The sequence below is a fragment of the Notechis scutatus genome, chromosome 6, assembly GCF_049901735.1.
Source record: "Notechis scutatus isolate UNSWTSFEM ecotype Mainland chromosome 6, rNotScu1.2, whole genome shotgun sequence".
Classification (NCBI taxonomy): Eukaryota; Metazoa; Chordata; class Lepidosauria; order Squamata; family Elapidae; genus Notechis; species Notechis scutatus.
This window is the reverse complement of record NC_142014.1, coordinates 4,451,342-4,466,980: the sequence shown is the minus strand read 5'-3', so window position 1 is coordinate 4,466,980 and position 15,639 is coordinate 4,451,342. Positions and strand designations below refer to the sequence as shown.

General features: G+C 42.1%; 1 long non-coding RNA gene across 1 annotated transcript; it reads right to left on the bottom strand.

Annotated features, from left to right (window-relative positions):
• Nucleotides 1–4,210: 4,210 nt before the first annotated feature.
• Nucleotides 4,211–7,331, bottom strand: LOC148130099 (uncharacterized). Its single transcript, XR_015750254.1, has 2 exons — nt 6,611–7,331; nt 4,211–5,193 (listed from the first exon to the last, which is right to left on the bottom strand). It is a non-coding gene; the product is annotated as an uncharacterized LOC148130099 (long non-coding RNA).
• Nucleotides 7,332–15,639: the final 8,308 nt, after the last annotated feature.

Here is a 15,639-nt window from a genome sequence, read left to right as displayed (position 1 = left end):
ATTCCCCTGGGAATCTGCCTGGGGCCTTCAACGAATCCAAGTTGATCACCTTCAGCATGCTGGTCTTCTGCAGTGTCTGGGTGACTTTTGTGCCCACCTACCTGAGCACCAAAGGGAAACACATGGTGGCTGTGCAGGTCTTCTCCATCCTGGCCTCCAGTGCTGGTCTGCTGGGCTGCATCTTCATCCCCAAGTGCTACATTATCCTTCTGAGGCCAGAGCTGAACACAAAGGAGCATCTCACAGCCAGAACAAATGTAAAAACATGAGATATAACATCATTATGATAGTGGAAGAATTGTTAATGTTTCTTTTATTTGATTTCCATTTTGATAGTATGCAGGAGTCAAAGAAAATGATATCTGTATGTTACAAAATGGGGAATTGTTGAACGACTGGAATTCTTGCAGTTCCCTCCCATCTCAATAAATATTGCTAAAGAGACCTCTGTAAAATTCAGAGGAATTCAGCTGTTCAGCAACAGCTACTGAACATGATACCTTATAAAAAACGATTGATGCACTTGTTCCCACTGACAGCAGCTAAACATGTGGGTGGGTGGTGACGGAATGTGTAGGAAAAGAGATCAGGAGGAAGCTGTGGGAACCAAACACCAGCCTGGTTGCCTGATCTTCTCCCGAAAAATGCCAGAATGATGTGAAATGCCATGCTTGACTGGCTCCCAGCTGAGGAGGGAAATCTTCATCCGTCTTATATGAGTCTTTCTTGATTTCCTGATAAAACCTCCTTTGCAGAAAGAATTCAGCAGAACAGCTGTCTGGGATTTCAGTTTGGGATTGTATGTACTACACAGCAAAAAAAAAAAAAAAAAAGTAAATAAAAAAATAAAGTGTGTAAAGAAATTTCCACTGTATATTTTTTTTCTTTCATCAACCAGAGAAATAAAATAGCACTTTTCAGGCCCTTTAACTTTCCACTCTAAAATTTGTACCTAAAGCATTTCTCTGCTCCTCCTCCAAGGCTGTCTTGTTTGTGAAGGGCTGGAGAAGATGTCCAGAGAAAGGGGACCTTGGGACTCTTCCCAGGAGGAGGTTGCAGGGATCCTGTCTCAAGGCAGCCACATCATTGACCAGGTCACAAACCTCCATTGCTGCATAATGTTCATCCAGGTCCAAGAAGGGGCTGAATAAGTGGAGGGGGGGACTTCTAGGTTTCTAGGAAGAGGCACCCATGGAAGCTGCTCTGCTCTCCAGCCACAGAGATTGCTGATCAATTGGGAATCAATTTTTATGTCTCATAAAGACTCCTAACTGCGAATAGGATCCCTTTGCACATTCCATTTTAAGGAGATAAGAAAAGCTCTGTTGGATCAGAGGAAGGTCAGTCTAAGATTCACACAAATCCCTCTGGTTCTTGCACAAGCAGTAGAAAAAGGCAGAGACTTGTGGCTTTGTGCCACATGGAAGAGGCGTTTATCCAGAGGCGGTATTCAGTAGGTTTTGACCAGTTGTGGAGAACTGGTAGTGGAAATTTTGAGTGGTTCACAGAACTGGCAAATACCGCCTCTGACTGGCCTCGCCCCCATCTCTTCTCTGCCTCCCACTGAGTCCCAGCTGATCGGCTGGATCTTCGTTTACCCTGCACAAGAGAACAGAGCTGGAAAGCAGGTTAGTGGGGAGAGGAAGGAATGGGCTTTTGAAGTAATTTTCACCTGCCATGCCCACCAAGCCACGCCCACCAAGCCACGCCCACCAAGCCACGCCCACCAAGCCATGCCCACAGAACCAGTAGTAAAAAAAATTGATCCCCACCACAGCGATTATCCCACAATTTCACTTTTCTCCATCACTACCCACAATACTGGACACTCGGCCATCTCACACTCTAGGAATCTCCAATTTTAGTATCTCACATTAATCTGAGAAAATGTTTCCAAATTTCCCACCCCAATTCAATAAGAGTTAAGGCGGGACTGGAATTCAAAAGTCTCCTGGTAATCCGCTCAAAGTCCCCCAGGAAGTTTTCCTGCCTGAGGGAGGATTAGAAACTCAAAGCCTCCCGGATCTTGGCCGATACAACCAACAAGTCCTAAATCAATTATTGTCAGGAATGTCACTCAAATTGACTGGCAATTCATGCAAAAAAATAGGCTGTGCACTTCCCAGAAGATGAGTAGGCTCCATAAACAATGCCATTGTTTCATTTGAGGAATGAAGGCAGAGATGGAAGGTTCTGGAAACACCATTTTACAGGATGTACCTTCTTTAGGCCTAACTGCCCGTTTTTCTTTGTACAACACCTGAGTTAAGGAATCTCTGAAACATTGTCTTGGGTTTAGGTCCAGGGGCCACAGGAGAAGTCTCCCATCCTAAAACGTATCCTGATCCCTTTCTATTTTGAGTGCACCATGGTGGGTCTGTCCCCATTCTTGGGAAGGGGACATATTGTGTGGGTGTGTTTGCTGTGTATATTGAGAACACACAAGTTTTAGGGGAACCTTTGAAAGTGAGCTCAGTCTGCTCCTAAACTGTGAGCCCTATCTGACCATCACAACACCAGAAGGACATCCAGATATACACAAAGCCTTGGGGATTTTTTTTTTTTTTTTGCTTCAAGCATGGACATCTATCTTGTCATTGGTCCGCTCATATTTTATCTTTTTGGAATGTGCAGTAAGTTGAACACATACTAAATCTCACACATGGTCATTTTGCCATTCTAGGCCCTTCTGCTTTTTTCTATCAGCTGCCTGTTGTCTTTCTGCCTTATTCCTTGGTTGGCTCCAAAGACCACAAAGCTAGAACTTCTTGGAGAAATCCATCACTTGTTTGTGCCAAGAACAATCCAAGTTCACTTGCCCAATTTTCATGGTCAAACTCTGCCTTTTTCATCCCAGTTTCATGGTGGGCAACACCCATTCAGCAAAGAGACGCAATGGTATAGCCACTGGACGCAATGGTATAGCCACTGGACCCTCCAGTTACAAACCACCAACCAGAAGCTGAAAATCCAGAAAAAAATAAAAATTACTTATAATTAGACGAATCCGGAAGAGGAGAGCTGAAGGAGAACCAGGAAAGAAGCAGCCAAGCCAACTCTACCTGCCCGCACACCTTGCAAAGGAACAACGGAGACCATCCAACCAACCCTACAAGGCACGGCGGGAGCGGCATGGCTGAGTCACCCTTCCAGGAGGTTCCAGAGAGAAGAGCAGGAAGGACAGCAGGCCTGTCCGAACCGGCGGAGGCCAACGCAGAGACTGAACTGTGCAGGTCAACAAGGACTCACAAAAGCCCCGCCTACTTGCGCGACTACGTCACGTAACGTTGGAGCAAACCAAGAGAGGAGGGGTGTAGCCGCTATAAAAAGGGCTGCCGCGGCTCAACTTTAGTTGAAGTTACTGACAGTTAATAAAGAGCTGAATTCAACTCCGGTCTTCGAGTCTGCTTTGTTCTGGCGATAGAACAATTATTATTATTATTTATAATGCTGGTCTGTGACTGTAATAAAAGTGGATGGGTTGAAGGAGGAAGCTGTGTTGGAGACATTTGCCATCTTGAGTTATTGGCAAATAAATACATGTTTATGAAAACAATCTCAAAATCGTACTTGACTGCAACCTGAAACTGAGTCTTGAGAGAAGACAAGGAGGAGATTATGAGAGCAGCATCTCCAACTTACAACATCTCTCAGTTGGACAAGGGAGGATTCAACACTCTTCCAATGACTGAAAGAGGTATTGGGAGTTAAAACCCTCCCCTCTCCTAGGAAAATGAAATAATTTAGGACATACTAAAAAGGCAGAATATTTCCCTTAAAAAGAAAAGTAGAAGCTCAGAGAGGCTGAAACTCAGCCCCCCTCCCACCTTTGCTAATGGACCATTACTCTGGCCTAGGCCAGTCTATTTTACATAACAAAGATCTACTCCAGGTAAAGCTATAATAGGAATTGCCCAAAGCCCTTTCATTACATCACCATCCAGGCAGGCTCAACCAAGCCTGGGACTCAGGACAGCCTATAGAGTTGGCCCTGCATGGCCCCATGGAAGTCTGACAACCGATCAGAATACAAGCTCAAATTCAAATCATAACAGAGGGCATAAAACAATTGCACTCTCAGCATCTCAGCCCTTCTTTCCTCAACCAAGGCATGTGCTCCTGTCCACCATTAAACCATCTTCCAAGCAGTCACCATGTTTCCAGCGTCTTTCTTCCCCACTTGGAACTGAACCCAGAAGGAGATTTCTTCCAACAGAGGCTAGACAGAAACTTCAGATCTGCTCCCTGTTATTCCGGAGCGTCAGACAGGAGCAATTAGATGGTGCAAATCGGTTGACCTTTTGCAGCACAAGAAGGTTGAGATGTTCCCCTCCTTCTCCTCCGGATTCCTTCGCCAAAAGGATCTCAGATTAATGGATCCCTATCGGGACCCCAGACCTGCCATGGCTGCAGCTTCAGAGCCCCCAAACGCTTTTCTCCCTCCTTCCTTCCCCTCCTCGATCTGGAGGAATAGGCGGCATTCATGACCTGGGCCAAAGTCTGAATGAAACTGTAGCAATGACAGTTAGTTATGATACGTTTCCTGTTGCTTTTCTCCTGGGTCTCCAGTGGGGCTTTCTGGGTGCATCTTCTTCAGCCTTTGACAGAAAAGATATGCTTGGAAAGGGAACAGCGGAAATAATGATCTTGAAACTGATCTTCTACAAAGAAATAGGGTTCAAAGGCAGCATCTGTTGGCCTTTTTGTTCTCAGATAAGCAAAGTTCCAAATACTATGGATGTATTTGAGAAGTATGTCCGTCTTTATTGGATACCCTGCAAGATTTGTGAGGATCCAGACTTTCCCTTCAATGGGTCCTGGGAAATGCATAAATGCCACATGGAAAGGAAGAATTCTGTCCCAGATGGAATCATATTCCCTGAAGTGAACAAAGACGTTGACTTGTCTCCACTTAGAGAGGGCTTCCCTGAGGAATGCTTTATGTCCAGTTGTTGTGAATCGTTGTAATATAACAGCGCAAATTCCATTCCTGACAAGCATAGGAGGGAAAATCCTCATGAAATTATCTCCATTCTCTGTGTCTGAAGCAAAGAGGCCAATCAGGCTCCATCTGAAATGGAGGAGCAGCTGGACGATTGCTGGGTAGTGGAATCCTTCTTTGGGGAGCAATGGGTGGAAAAAGGGGAATCTCCTTTTATCACTCAGAGCCTCTGAAGGAATTCTAGCAGTGATCTGAAAAAGTAATGAAAATAGTATGTTATAATGTGGTCCAGATCAACTCCGAATATTAGTTATTGACAAACTCAATTTTGTTGTGATGAATTTATTAGAATAGTTTGTCCCTTAATCATATTTTTTAAAAAAATTAACAGAAAAACTTTATTAAACATTAAAAAGATATATACAAAATACAAAGCATTTTGTTTAAAATGAAAGAAAAACAAAAAACATACATTACAAATTAGTTAGACTGTGCTTTCTTATCAAACAATATTCTAATACATTTCAATACTCCTACTATAACCTCTTTATAATCTTCCTTCCTTATTCATTTATTCGCTGGTTTCTATTATTTATCCAATTATGCCAGTTTTCCCAGATTGTACAATATTTTGAGTCTTCCTTTTCTTTTAATATTAGGGTAAGTTTATCCATTTCAGCGCAATCGTAGACTTTTTGGATTATCAAGTTTTCTACTGGCATCCGATCACCCTTCCGACATTGTGCAAGCGCTATCCTCGCTGCAGTAATTATATGTAAAATTAAATATTTTATTTCTTTTGCATATTCACTGTCATTGTTTAAAATATTTAAGACAGACTATTAACAAGACTGTATATAAAAATGGAAAGCAAAATCATATTAAATAAAAAACAATTAAAAATGCAATGTAAATTACTGTATTACCCCTAAAATCCCAGCAATTAGATTCAAATTAGCAGATGTCAGATAAAATGTTTGGATCTAAGATATAGGGCTGTATTATATGCTATTTTTGAGTACTGAAATCTCTTTCTCAGCTTCTATATCCCAAATTCTTTGTGGAACAATTTTTCAGCTTCTTCTCTAGATGTACAAGAGACTAAGAGACCACAACTGCTAACAGAAATTGACAGTTGTACAATCCAATAAGTCTTTAATTGAAATTTTGTCTGTTTTGGGGCTATGTCTGTTTAACGCTTTAATTTTAAACCAATAATTATATACCCTGAATTTATACAAAGCAGAAATTGTGTAAATTAACAACTTACTTCTGAGGACAGGAGCTGAACTCCTTTTATCCATCCCAAAGATACTCTTCAGATCCTGTAGTCTGAATATTTTTTTATACATAGACAGGACTATTGCCAACTTGATTCCAATTGGATAAGGCAGATATTATTGATATGTGAAAATGAACATGCTAATGGAGGACCTCAAAACCTGGATAGTTTTTCAATAGTGGAATATTCAGTAGAAAATCCTCTACAGGGATCTTATGGCTCTTCAGGCCTTTAATGGTGAATTTGAAGAATGAACATAATAGACTAAAACATAGTTTATATGTTCCCTAATATTCTGAGAAACAGCTCTTGAATTCTATGAAGATATTGGATCTGTTGTTCATCCCCACCACCCCACTCACAGATAGAGAAAAACACACACAAACCTGTGGGACTTTGTAGGTGCCTACAAACATTGACATCTGGATGGAGATGTCCCTGGCAGCTTTAACAATCAGAGCCAGGAGGTTGTCCTTCCTCCCACAGCCATAGTTGGGGACATTGGCTTCTCCAGAGGAAAGAATGTCCAGCAAGGCATCTGAAGTGTGTAAAGGGCTCAAATGGTTGTCAAGGATGTTGTAGCCCAGGGTGAGATTGTGCAGGAGCTGGGAATTCTTGTGGACAATTTGAACAGCAAAAATTAATGTTGGGGTATTTGTTCGAGCATAAGTATTCCTATTGTAAAAACAATATTCATGTTATTATAGTTAACAGCAACAACAAATATTTTAAAAATATATAATCCTGCGCAAGCCTACTAAGCCTTAGTCCAACATTGATCCAAATCCAATGATCAATTATGCAAATGAGAGAGGCAACTACAATTGTTTCAATCACTACTTAAACAAAGGTAATTATTCAAGTGATGAACTCAGGAATGAACTGAGAAAGGAAAATCATCTGGATTTCCTTCAGGTTTTTTTAAACTCCGTCTTTGGATTTTACTCTCTTCCACAAAGTAAGGCAAAAGAGGGAAGCCGTGGAAATAAAAATCATTCAGGAAATTAGACTGGTCCTGTGGTACAAAAATAAGTGAAATAAGAAGAAAAGGAGAGTGTTAGAATTGCATGACTTATGAAGAAGAAAGTTTCGAAGGAGGGTTGTTGAAAGACATGTTATAGGTGAAACAAATGCTTGAGTTATGACCACACCAATGAGATGGGTCTCCTGGCCTGTAATAGCTCCATGAACTGTTTCCATCCTGGTGCTCCAAACTCAATGGGCATTTCCTTCTCAGCTTTCCACAGACTGATGGGGACACCAGAAGCAGAAGAAGCAGAAGCGGGAGGTCCATAATTCATGGCATTAATCAATCCACTTCCTGTTTCTAACACAAACAACAGGAACAGTTGGAAAAATAAAAAGACTCTGAGAAGTGCCAGTGGCTTTCCTGATCTAAACAGAGAATCAGTCAGTTTCATCTGCAAAGGAGAGAAAGGTACAATCAAGAGTAGAGCCTCTACCAGTCCCAAAACGTGGTCCCAGAGAGCTTCGTCCAAGGAATTTATCCTTTTCTGATACAAGAGCCTTTGCTTATGGCTTCAATCTGATACCTACATCAAAGTCAAAAACTGGACATATAGCATCACAGGTCTCAACGATCCAGATGGTCATAATTAAAGTGAGGAGCAATTTATCCTCTTGGGATCCTGAACTTTTTCTGGGCTCCAACTGCAGAGGAGAGGCTGGAATAAAACATGTTAGTAAAAATTACACACACACCCCTTGAGTCATTGTTCTGTTGTGGTTGTGGTGCTTCCTTCCTGTCAGGGCAAGTCCAGAAAGTGATGCTAGGGAAGAGAGTTCAACACCCACGAAATTGACTTCTGCTGTCCTTCAACGTGGTCTCTTGTCTCCAGAGATTGCTGGGGAAGGTCAACCAGAGCTATGGAGTTTGGTGCCATTTCTAAGTTAATGCCATTTAACTCTAGTGTTGCCTGTCTTCTAATGGCAATCAGCACCCTTGAACTCTGCCCAATGTTAAAAGTATTTGGAATTTTGTTTTATATCATAATCCCATATACTATTCCTAATTGCAGCCTGTGGGATTCAGAGACCAGTCATTTCAGTGTCCAAAGATGTCTGACCGCCTGGGCGGTATTTATTACCTTTTATATTACTTTTTACAGAAGACAAAAGGTAGCATAGATACAGTGTTGGGATTGGTTACATTTAGAGAATAGATGTAGCATTGGTGAAACTTTTAACCAATCCTTGAGAAATATAATGATTTTAGAAGGTGGAATCATATGCCTGCTCGTGACAACTTTGTAACATCTGGTTGATAAATACAAGGTTACATAATTATTAGTTCGGGACTCACCAGTCCGAGAGTGAGATGAGGGAAAGAGGCCCGTTTAGGAACTATAGTACAGTTTTCTGCTACTACTGCCATCTACAGGACTTTTCTTGCCACTACCTCTCACTCTTTTTTATTTTTTTATTTTTTATCAGACAAAGAATAATCATAAGAGTTAATAAAGAGATTGCAATCATTAGAAGAACAAGCTTGCAGTTGTTTATACAAGGCATATACTTCATTCTGAGACAAAGTAGGAGGGGGTTTAGGGTGAAAAGCGGTGATACATATGTTGCAAAGGGAAGGGAGACGTTGAACAAAGCAGCATCCACTAATTAAAATAGCACAAATAATGACTGCATAGCGTAGAATATTTCTCATTAAACCTGTGGGTAACCAAGCCCAAAAGCTTTCCCACCAAGATCCCATTTTATAGATATCTACCTAAACCAGTAAAGTCTTGAACCACAGCAGAAGGAGGGCATACAGGAATTAAACATGTAGAAAGCAAATTTTCCATATCATAAGCTTCAGATAAACAAAAAGCATCATTTTGTGTGATGTTAGCCAATTGTACCCATAGGTTTTGCTTCATTTGTTGTTCAAGTGAGTGTTTAGGTGGAATGACAGCTGCTGATGCCAAAGGACAGATGTAAACAATCAAACATAAGCAAATGATGGCTAAGGAATTTGCAGTTAAAACCACAAAAATGGCAGCACATAAATTCTCGGGTTTTTGTTCTACTTGCTGCTGTTGTAACACCACATGTGCTTTGGCAGTCAAATTCTTCACATCTCCCCACGTCACTGGACGACTGGCACGATGGGATCAGATTGGACATGGTGCCGGTTATAGGTTCATCCTGTTCATCTCTGGAACTGGATTCGGGGCCTGGTGCCACGACATCCTTGGCTGGTCAGGCACAACGAGCTGGAACCCACAAAGGTCCTGTAGGAGTAAACACAGCAGCATAGCCTCGCCCCCAAGTAATTAGAGGAACTGGCCCTAGCCATGTTTTGTCTGGCAAGGCCCGATAATATACTAGAGGGGGAGGTAATTTGGTCTTCTGTTGAAAGTGTCTCTGGTAAGCGGTCAACTTTTGAATAGAGACATTCAATTGGTTTAAGGTAAATAAAACTTTATGAACCTGTTGTGTTACCCATGATAAATTGGAAACCTGAGAAGAACCTTCCCCTTTTAATTGTTTTTGGAGACAGTCCTTAAAGGACCGGTGAGCACGTTCCACAATAGCCTGCCCTGTGAAATTATAGGGAAGACCATGATTCAGGACAGTATTCCAGGTAGTACAGAATGGCAAAAAAACCGATGAACAATAAGCTGGCCCGTTATCAGTTTTTAAAGAAGAGGGCTTGCCCAATGCTGTAATGGCTGAAAAAAGATGGGAAATAACATGATTAGCTGTTTCCCCTTGCTGGGGGGTAGCCCAAATAACTCCTGAGTTATTATCTATCAATAGATAAATGAATATATTTCCAGGGAGCCAAAGAAGGAACATGGGTAACATCCATTTGCCAAAGTTGATTAGAGGCAAACTCACGAGGATTAACTCATGTGTCCCCTGAGTGTGAAGTCCCAGAGCACTGGGGACAAGATAAAACAATTTGCTTAGCTTGCTCCAGTGGAATATGACAAGCTTGAGCCAATCCCCTAGCATTCTGATGGAAAAAGGAATGACTGAAAAAAGGATCTGAAAATAAAGCAGGTAAAATATGAACTGCGGCATCAGCAAGACTATTACCTTCAGAAAGTGGTCCAGGAAGAGGAGAATGACTACATATGTGAGACACATAGTAGAACTGCTTTCGATTCTGTAGCAGTTGCTGCAAAGTTAAAAAAACAAAGCCATGAGATTAGGATCAATCCTGGGCGTGATGTAGGCACCTGGAAGATTAAAAATTGACATACATAGTGAGAGTCAGAAATTAAATTGAAAGGTTGTTGAGAAAAAGTTTGAAAAGCTAGAATAGCAGCAGCCAATTCTGAACGTTGAGGTGAGGATTGTACTGCAGTGTAGGACACTTTCCAGGTATCATCATGAGGGTTTTTATAAGCAATTGCTCCCCTTGTTCTTCCACCATCTGAAAAAAACAGTAGAAGCTTGGGGCAATGGAAAAGGAGATAATAATGAAAGAACAGGAAAGGAGGAAGTCATTAAGCAAGAAAACCTAGGATCTTTAGGCAAATGATATGCAATACAGCCTACATAATCAGTCAAAGCACATTGAAGAGTCAAATTAGTCTGAAAATAAAATTGAAAGGCAGATTTCGGAATAGGAAGAATAATGTTCATTAGATCAGTCCCATTTCTCCAACAAGCTCGAGTTCGTCCTAAAGTTATTATTTCAGCAATAGCTTGGATAAATGGTAAGACATTTTGGGATAGGGTATGAGGTAAATAAAGCCATTCAATACAATATACTTTCTTTTTTTTTCTAATACAGCTAATATTCCTGTAGGCAATTTATTAGTAGGAAATATCAAAAGAGTTTAGTGACAATTTCTGTGTGGAATGCGATCTACAAACTGAGTACTTAAAATATCATTAATCTGTTCTACCGTAGCAAGAGCAACAGGTGGAACTGCAATAAGATCTTCAGGCTGTTTTCCTTTAGTCAATAAATCAAATAATGGACTAAGTAAATGTGTAGGTAAAGAAAAATATGGACGAACCCAATTAAGAGTGCCTAGCAATTGTTGCAAATGAACCAAGGAAATAACTTTAGGCAACTTCAAACGAGGAAAAGCTGGAGTAGAATAAGATTGTAACATTTTATGCACTAAATAAAGATAAGGAGAATGTAACTGCACTTTCTCTGGAGCAATCTGTAAGCCATAGACATTTAAATCATCTTTTAATTCAGAAAGCCAGTTTGATTGTATCTTTGGGGCTCCAATTAAGATATCCATATAATGAAAAACCAAAACCAATGGATGATGTTTGCGAAAAGGAGCTAATGCTGCAGCAACATAAAGCTGACATAATGTGGGACTTTCAACATTCCCTGGGGTGAAACTGTCCAATGATAACATTTATTACATTCTGAATGATTCACTGCAGGTATAGTAAATGCAAAATTTTCTTGATCAGAGGAATATAAAGGAATAGAGAAAAAGTAGTCCTTTAAACCAATTACCATAACTTCACGATCTTGAGGAATCAAATTAGGATTAGGTGTTCCACATTGTAAAGGCCAATAGGATGAATACACAAATTTATGGCTCTTAAATCATATAAAAAACTCCACCGTTCATTTTTCTTTTTTATGACAAAAACGGGAGTATTCCATGGGCTGTTAGAAGGGACAATATGACCAGCCAGAAGCTGATCACTGACTAACTGCTGGAGAGCCATCAATTTTTCGTGTGACATGGGCCATTGATCAATCCACACTGGCTCTTTAACTAACCAATTCAACGGAAGAGCAGTAGTCTCAGTCTTCCAAAGTGAGGGTGGCTCCCAATTTACTGAGCACGTCACGTCCCCAAAGGCTGACATGAATATCTAATATAAAAGGACAGACCTGAATGATCAAATCTGAATTAGGTAAATGGGCTGAAATAAACTGCGCACTTTGACATGCACGCTGACGACCTCCCATGCCCCACAGACTTGGACAGGGCTCCGTTGGCCAAGAGTCAGGCCACTGCCCAGCAGCAATCACAGAAACATCCACTCCAGTGTCCAAAATTCCCTCAAAGGGCTTACCCTGCAACACAGTGATCTGGTGGGGCTGTTGAAACATGGTCGGGGTAGTGACGGCAGCTATAATGGAAGTGGCCGGATCAGTGGAACTGAAGCCTCCTTCCCCTCTCTCCTTTGGCTTTCCCCCTGCCAGGCAAATGTAGGAGTTGAGCAGGGCTGGAGTAAATGGGCAAAATTTGAGGAAAATTGGTCTACAATTGAACATAAATAATACCAGTATAGTCCGAAACTATTACTCCAGGAATAACAAAAATACCTTTTTTGCCCATGCTAGATCGGGGGAGGACAAGCCCTACATAATTTTGTGGCAGGGGCCCCAATAATTGTGATGGAATTACTTGAACCTCCCCAGGAAATTTAAAATTCGCTTCCTCCTGCAATATCAAATCAATACCTTTTGTAGCAGCAGGTATTGCTTGCTATTGTTGGTTTGCAGTCTCTGTTTGGACTGGGGCCAGAGACCGGCCCGATCAGCCGTTTCCCGACCAACAATCTTTTGCCCAATGATAACCCTTTCGACACTTCAGGCATTTTGTTTTTGGTTTTAATTTCACTCCTTGAGGATTAGGGGAGCGCATCCCAACTGAGGACATTCCCTTTTATAATGACCAGGCTTGCCACAATTAAAACACTTCCCTTGAGGCTTGCTGCCTTGAGATAAAGCAGCCGCCAATAAATTAGTTTGATAGGAAGCGGTTCCTACATCTTGACATGCTTTAATCATTTCTGCCAAACCTGGGTTAGTTCCCAAACCAATAATTGCTCTTTGACATTCGGAAGTGGCATTTTCCTTTGCCAATTTCATCAAGATCTCATGCTGAGCCTCAGGGTTATCAATCTGTCGTCGTAAAGCATCCTGTAATCTGTTAATAAAATCAGGATACGGCTCATTAGCCTTCTGCCTAATGTTAGAGAAGGCTTGATGCGGTTTGCCAGAAACCGGCACCTTTGACAATGCTCGATAAGCGCATTCTGAAGAAATTTGTAAAGTAGCAGCTGGTAAAACAACCTGAGCATCTACTGGGGCAAAATTACCAAATCCATACAATTGCTCAGGAGTATAAGCCCCTCCCAGAATGCTTGGCACGCACAGCACATGGATGTCTAAACTCGCTTTCCCAAACTACATACTGTGTGGGAGTAAGCAACATACAAAAGGTAGTTTTCCAATCTTTGGGAACTAGGATATAATTTCTCATCGGGGCTTCTAACATTCCTTGCGCATAGGTATTTCCCAGCCCCATATCTCTAATTCCTTTTCTAAGTTCTGTTAAAATTGCATAGGAAAGAGGGCGATATTCCACGATTTGAGCTCTGTTCTGGTCTAATTGTCCCATGGCATGCACTGGACAGATAGAAAGCATATTAGCGATTTGGTCTATATAGTCCCCCCCCTTTTTTTTCTAATTGATCTTCCAATATTTTTCTTATGGGGGTGTACACTGGCTGTGGAGAGGCAAAAGATTTATTATCTTCCAAAGGAGCTGAAGGTTCATTTAAGGAAGGTTTTGGGGTGACAATTTTCACCTGAACATAGTCTGGAGGGGGGTCTGTAGTCAATCCTTGCACTGCTGAGACATCTAAGCCAAATTTTTCCACAGCTTGACGGCACTGATACCATCGATGCAATATTTGAACTGGAGCCCTGGGTTCTAGATGTAAAATATGCCCTATCTTTATCCAATCCTGTAGCCTGAGCGTTCCACGCTCAGGGTACCAAAGACAATGCTTCCCTATCTCCAACACCGACTTCTTTATCTCCGCTTCGGGTGCTATAACCCCTGACTTATGTAGCAGGAATCTGAGTACCTGAACATGGTTTTGCTGATGCTGGGATAGATTGCAAACCATACTTACCACTTAATAGTCCCGTAGGATGAAGGTGCGCACCTTAGGAGTCTGTTCCAGATGGTGGTAAATATGTTGGCAGTTGTGACCCCGTAGGGTTGTTGTCCTTGCTCCGATGGCTAAGTCCCTGTTCCGGCGTCACTTGTGGGATTCAGAGACCAGTCATTTCAGTGTCCAAAGATGTCTGACCGCCTGGGCGGCGTTTATTACCTTTTATCTTACTTTTTACAGAAGACAAAAGGTAGCATAGATACAGTGTTGGGATTGGTTACATTTAGAGAATAGATGCAGCATTGGTGAAACTTTTAACCAATCCTTGAGAAATACAATGATCTTAGAAGGTGGAATCATATGCCTGCTCGTGACAACTCTGTAACATCTGGTTGATAAGTACAAGGTTACATAATTATTATTTCGGGACTCACCAGGAGAGAGTGAGATAAGGGGAAGAGGCCCCTTTAGGAACAACAATGCAGATAAAAGGTAATTGCTGCTACTACTGCCATCTACAGGACTTTTCTTCCCACTACAGCAGCCAGTTTTAAAATTACTTGTGCCTGAACCTAAATGTCATTTCCCATCTTTTCTAGCAATATTAATTTGCGGATAAGAGCTCATTAAGAAGCAGGAAAGTGACAACTTGTGGACTTTATAATTGGGTAAATAGGGAGAAAATTCTAGGACGGACGGAAATTTTTATTTTCTTGTCATTCCTGCATTATCTTACCATGTTCCTATATAATACAGCAAGATTTTTATATTCTTAGTTTTTAAAATAAAGAATGGACTTTCTATCCATCTATCCATTCAATTTACTGGCCACCCATCTTATCACAGGGAAACCCTACAAAGATGGCGGTGATGCCCACAGTGTGGTGGATGGTGCAACCTGATTTCTAGCGACATGATTTCTGGAGATCTGGTGGCTCTTCCTCTGTTGTGGGGATCTTCTATTTGCGGGGGAGGGACCCCTCTGACCTTCTCATCTCTGGGGCTGAGACTTTCTATACCAAAAAAACTCCAAGGGGTTTGAAGGTGTGTTGGAACTCCTCTGTTCCGGGTTTAGTTGCATCCGTTGTTCAGGGAGGATGTTTCTTCACTGGGGGGGACATTAATGTGGACTTCTTGGCCCAGAAGGGGGAACTGAAGGGACAGGCAGGCCCACTCTGGCAGGGAGGAGCAGTGGAAGGCCCGTATCCCAGGTCCACCGCTTGGAAGTTCTCCCCCTGAACCTCCCTCAGATTCTGCTCTCAGGGCCTGCAGACCAGATCCTGGGTGGCTCCAGGTTCAAGCTGTGACTCTCTTCTCCTCCAGGAGCTTCCCAGCCGTGTCTGACCGAAGCCGGGTGAGGCCCAGAGGGGAGGAAGCCCCTCCTGGGTCAGGAATGAGCCCACCCCAACTTCTGGGTTTGTCCCAGGGAGACCCCAGAGGAGGGGAGGGGGGGCTGTGGTCATCCAGGGCTTCTCACAGGCCCTGAGGAGGCTCCACGTGGACCTCTGGCCTCTCTCTGGGGGGCTGCGAGGACCCCGGCCTGGTCAAGCGT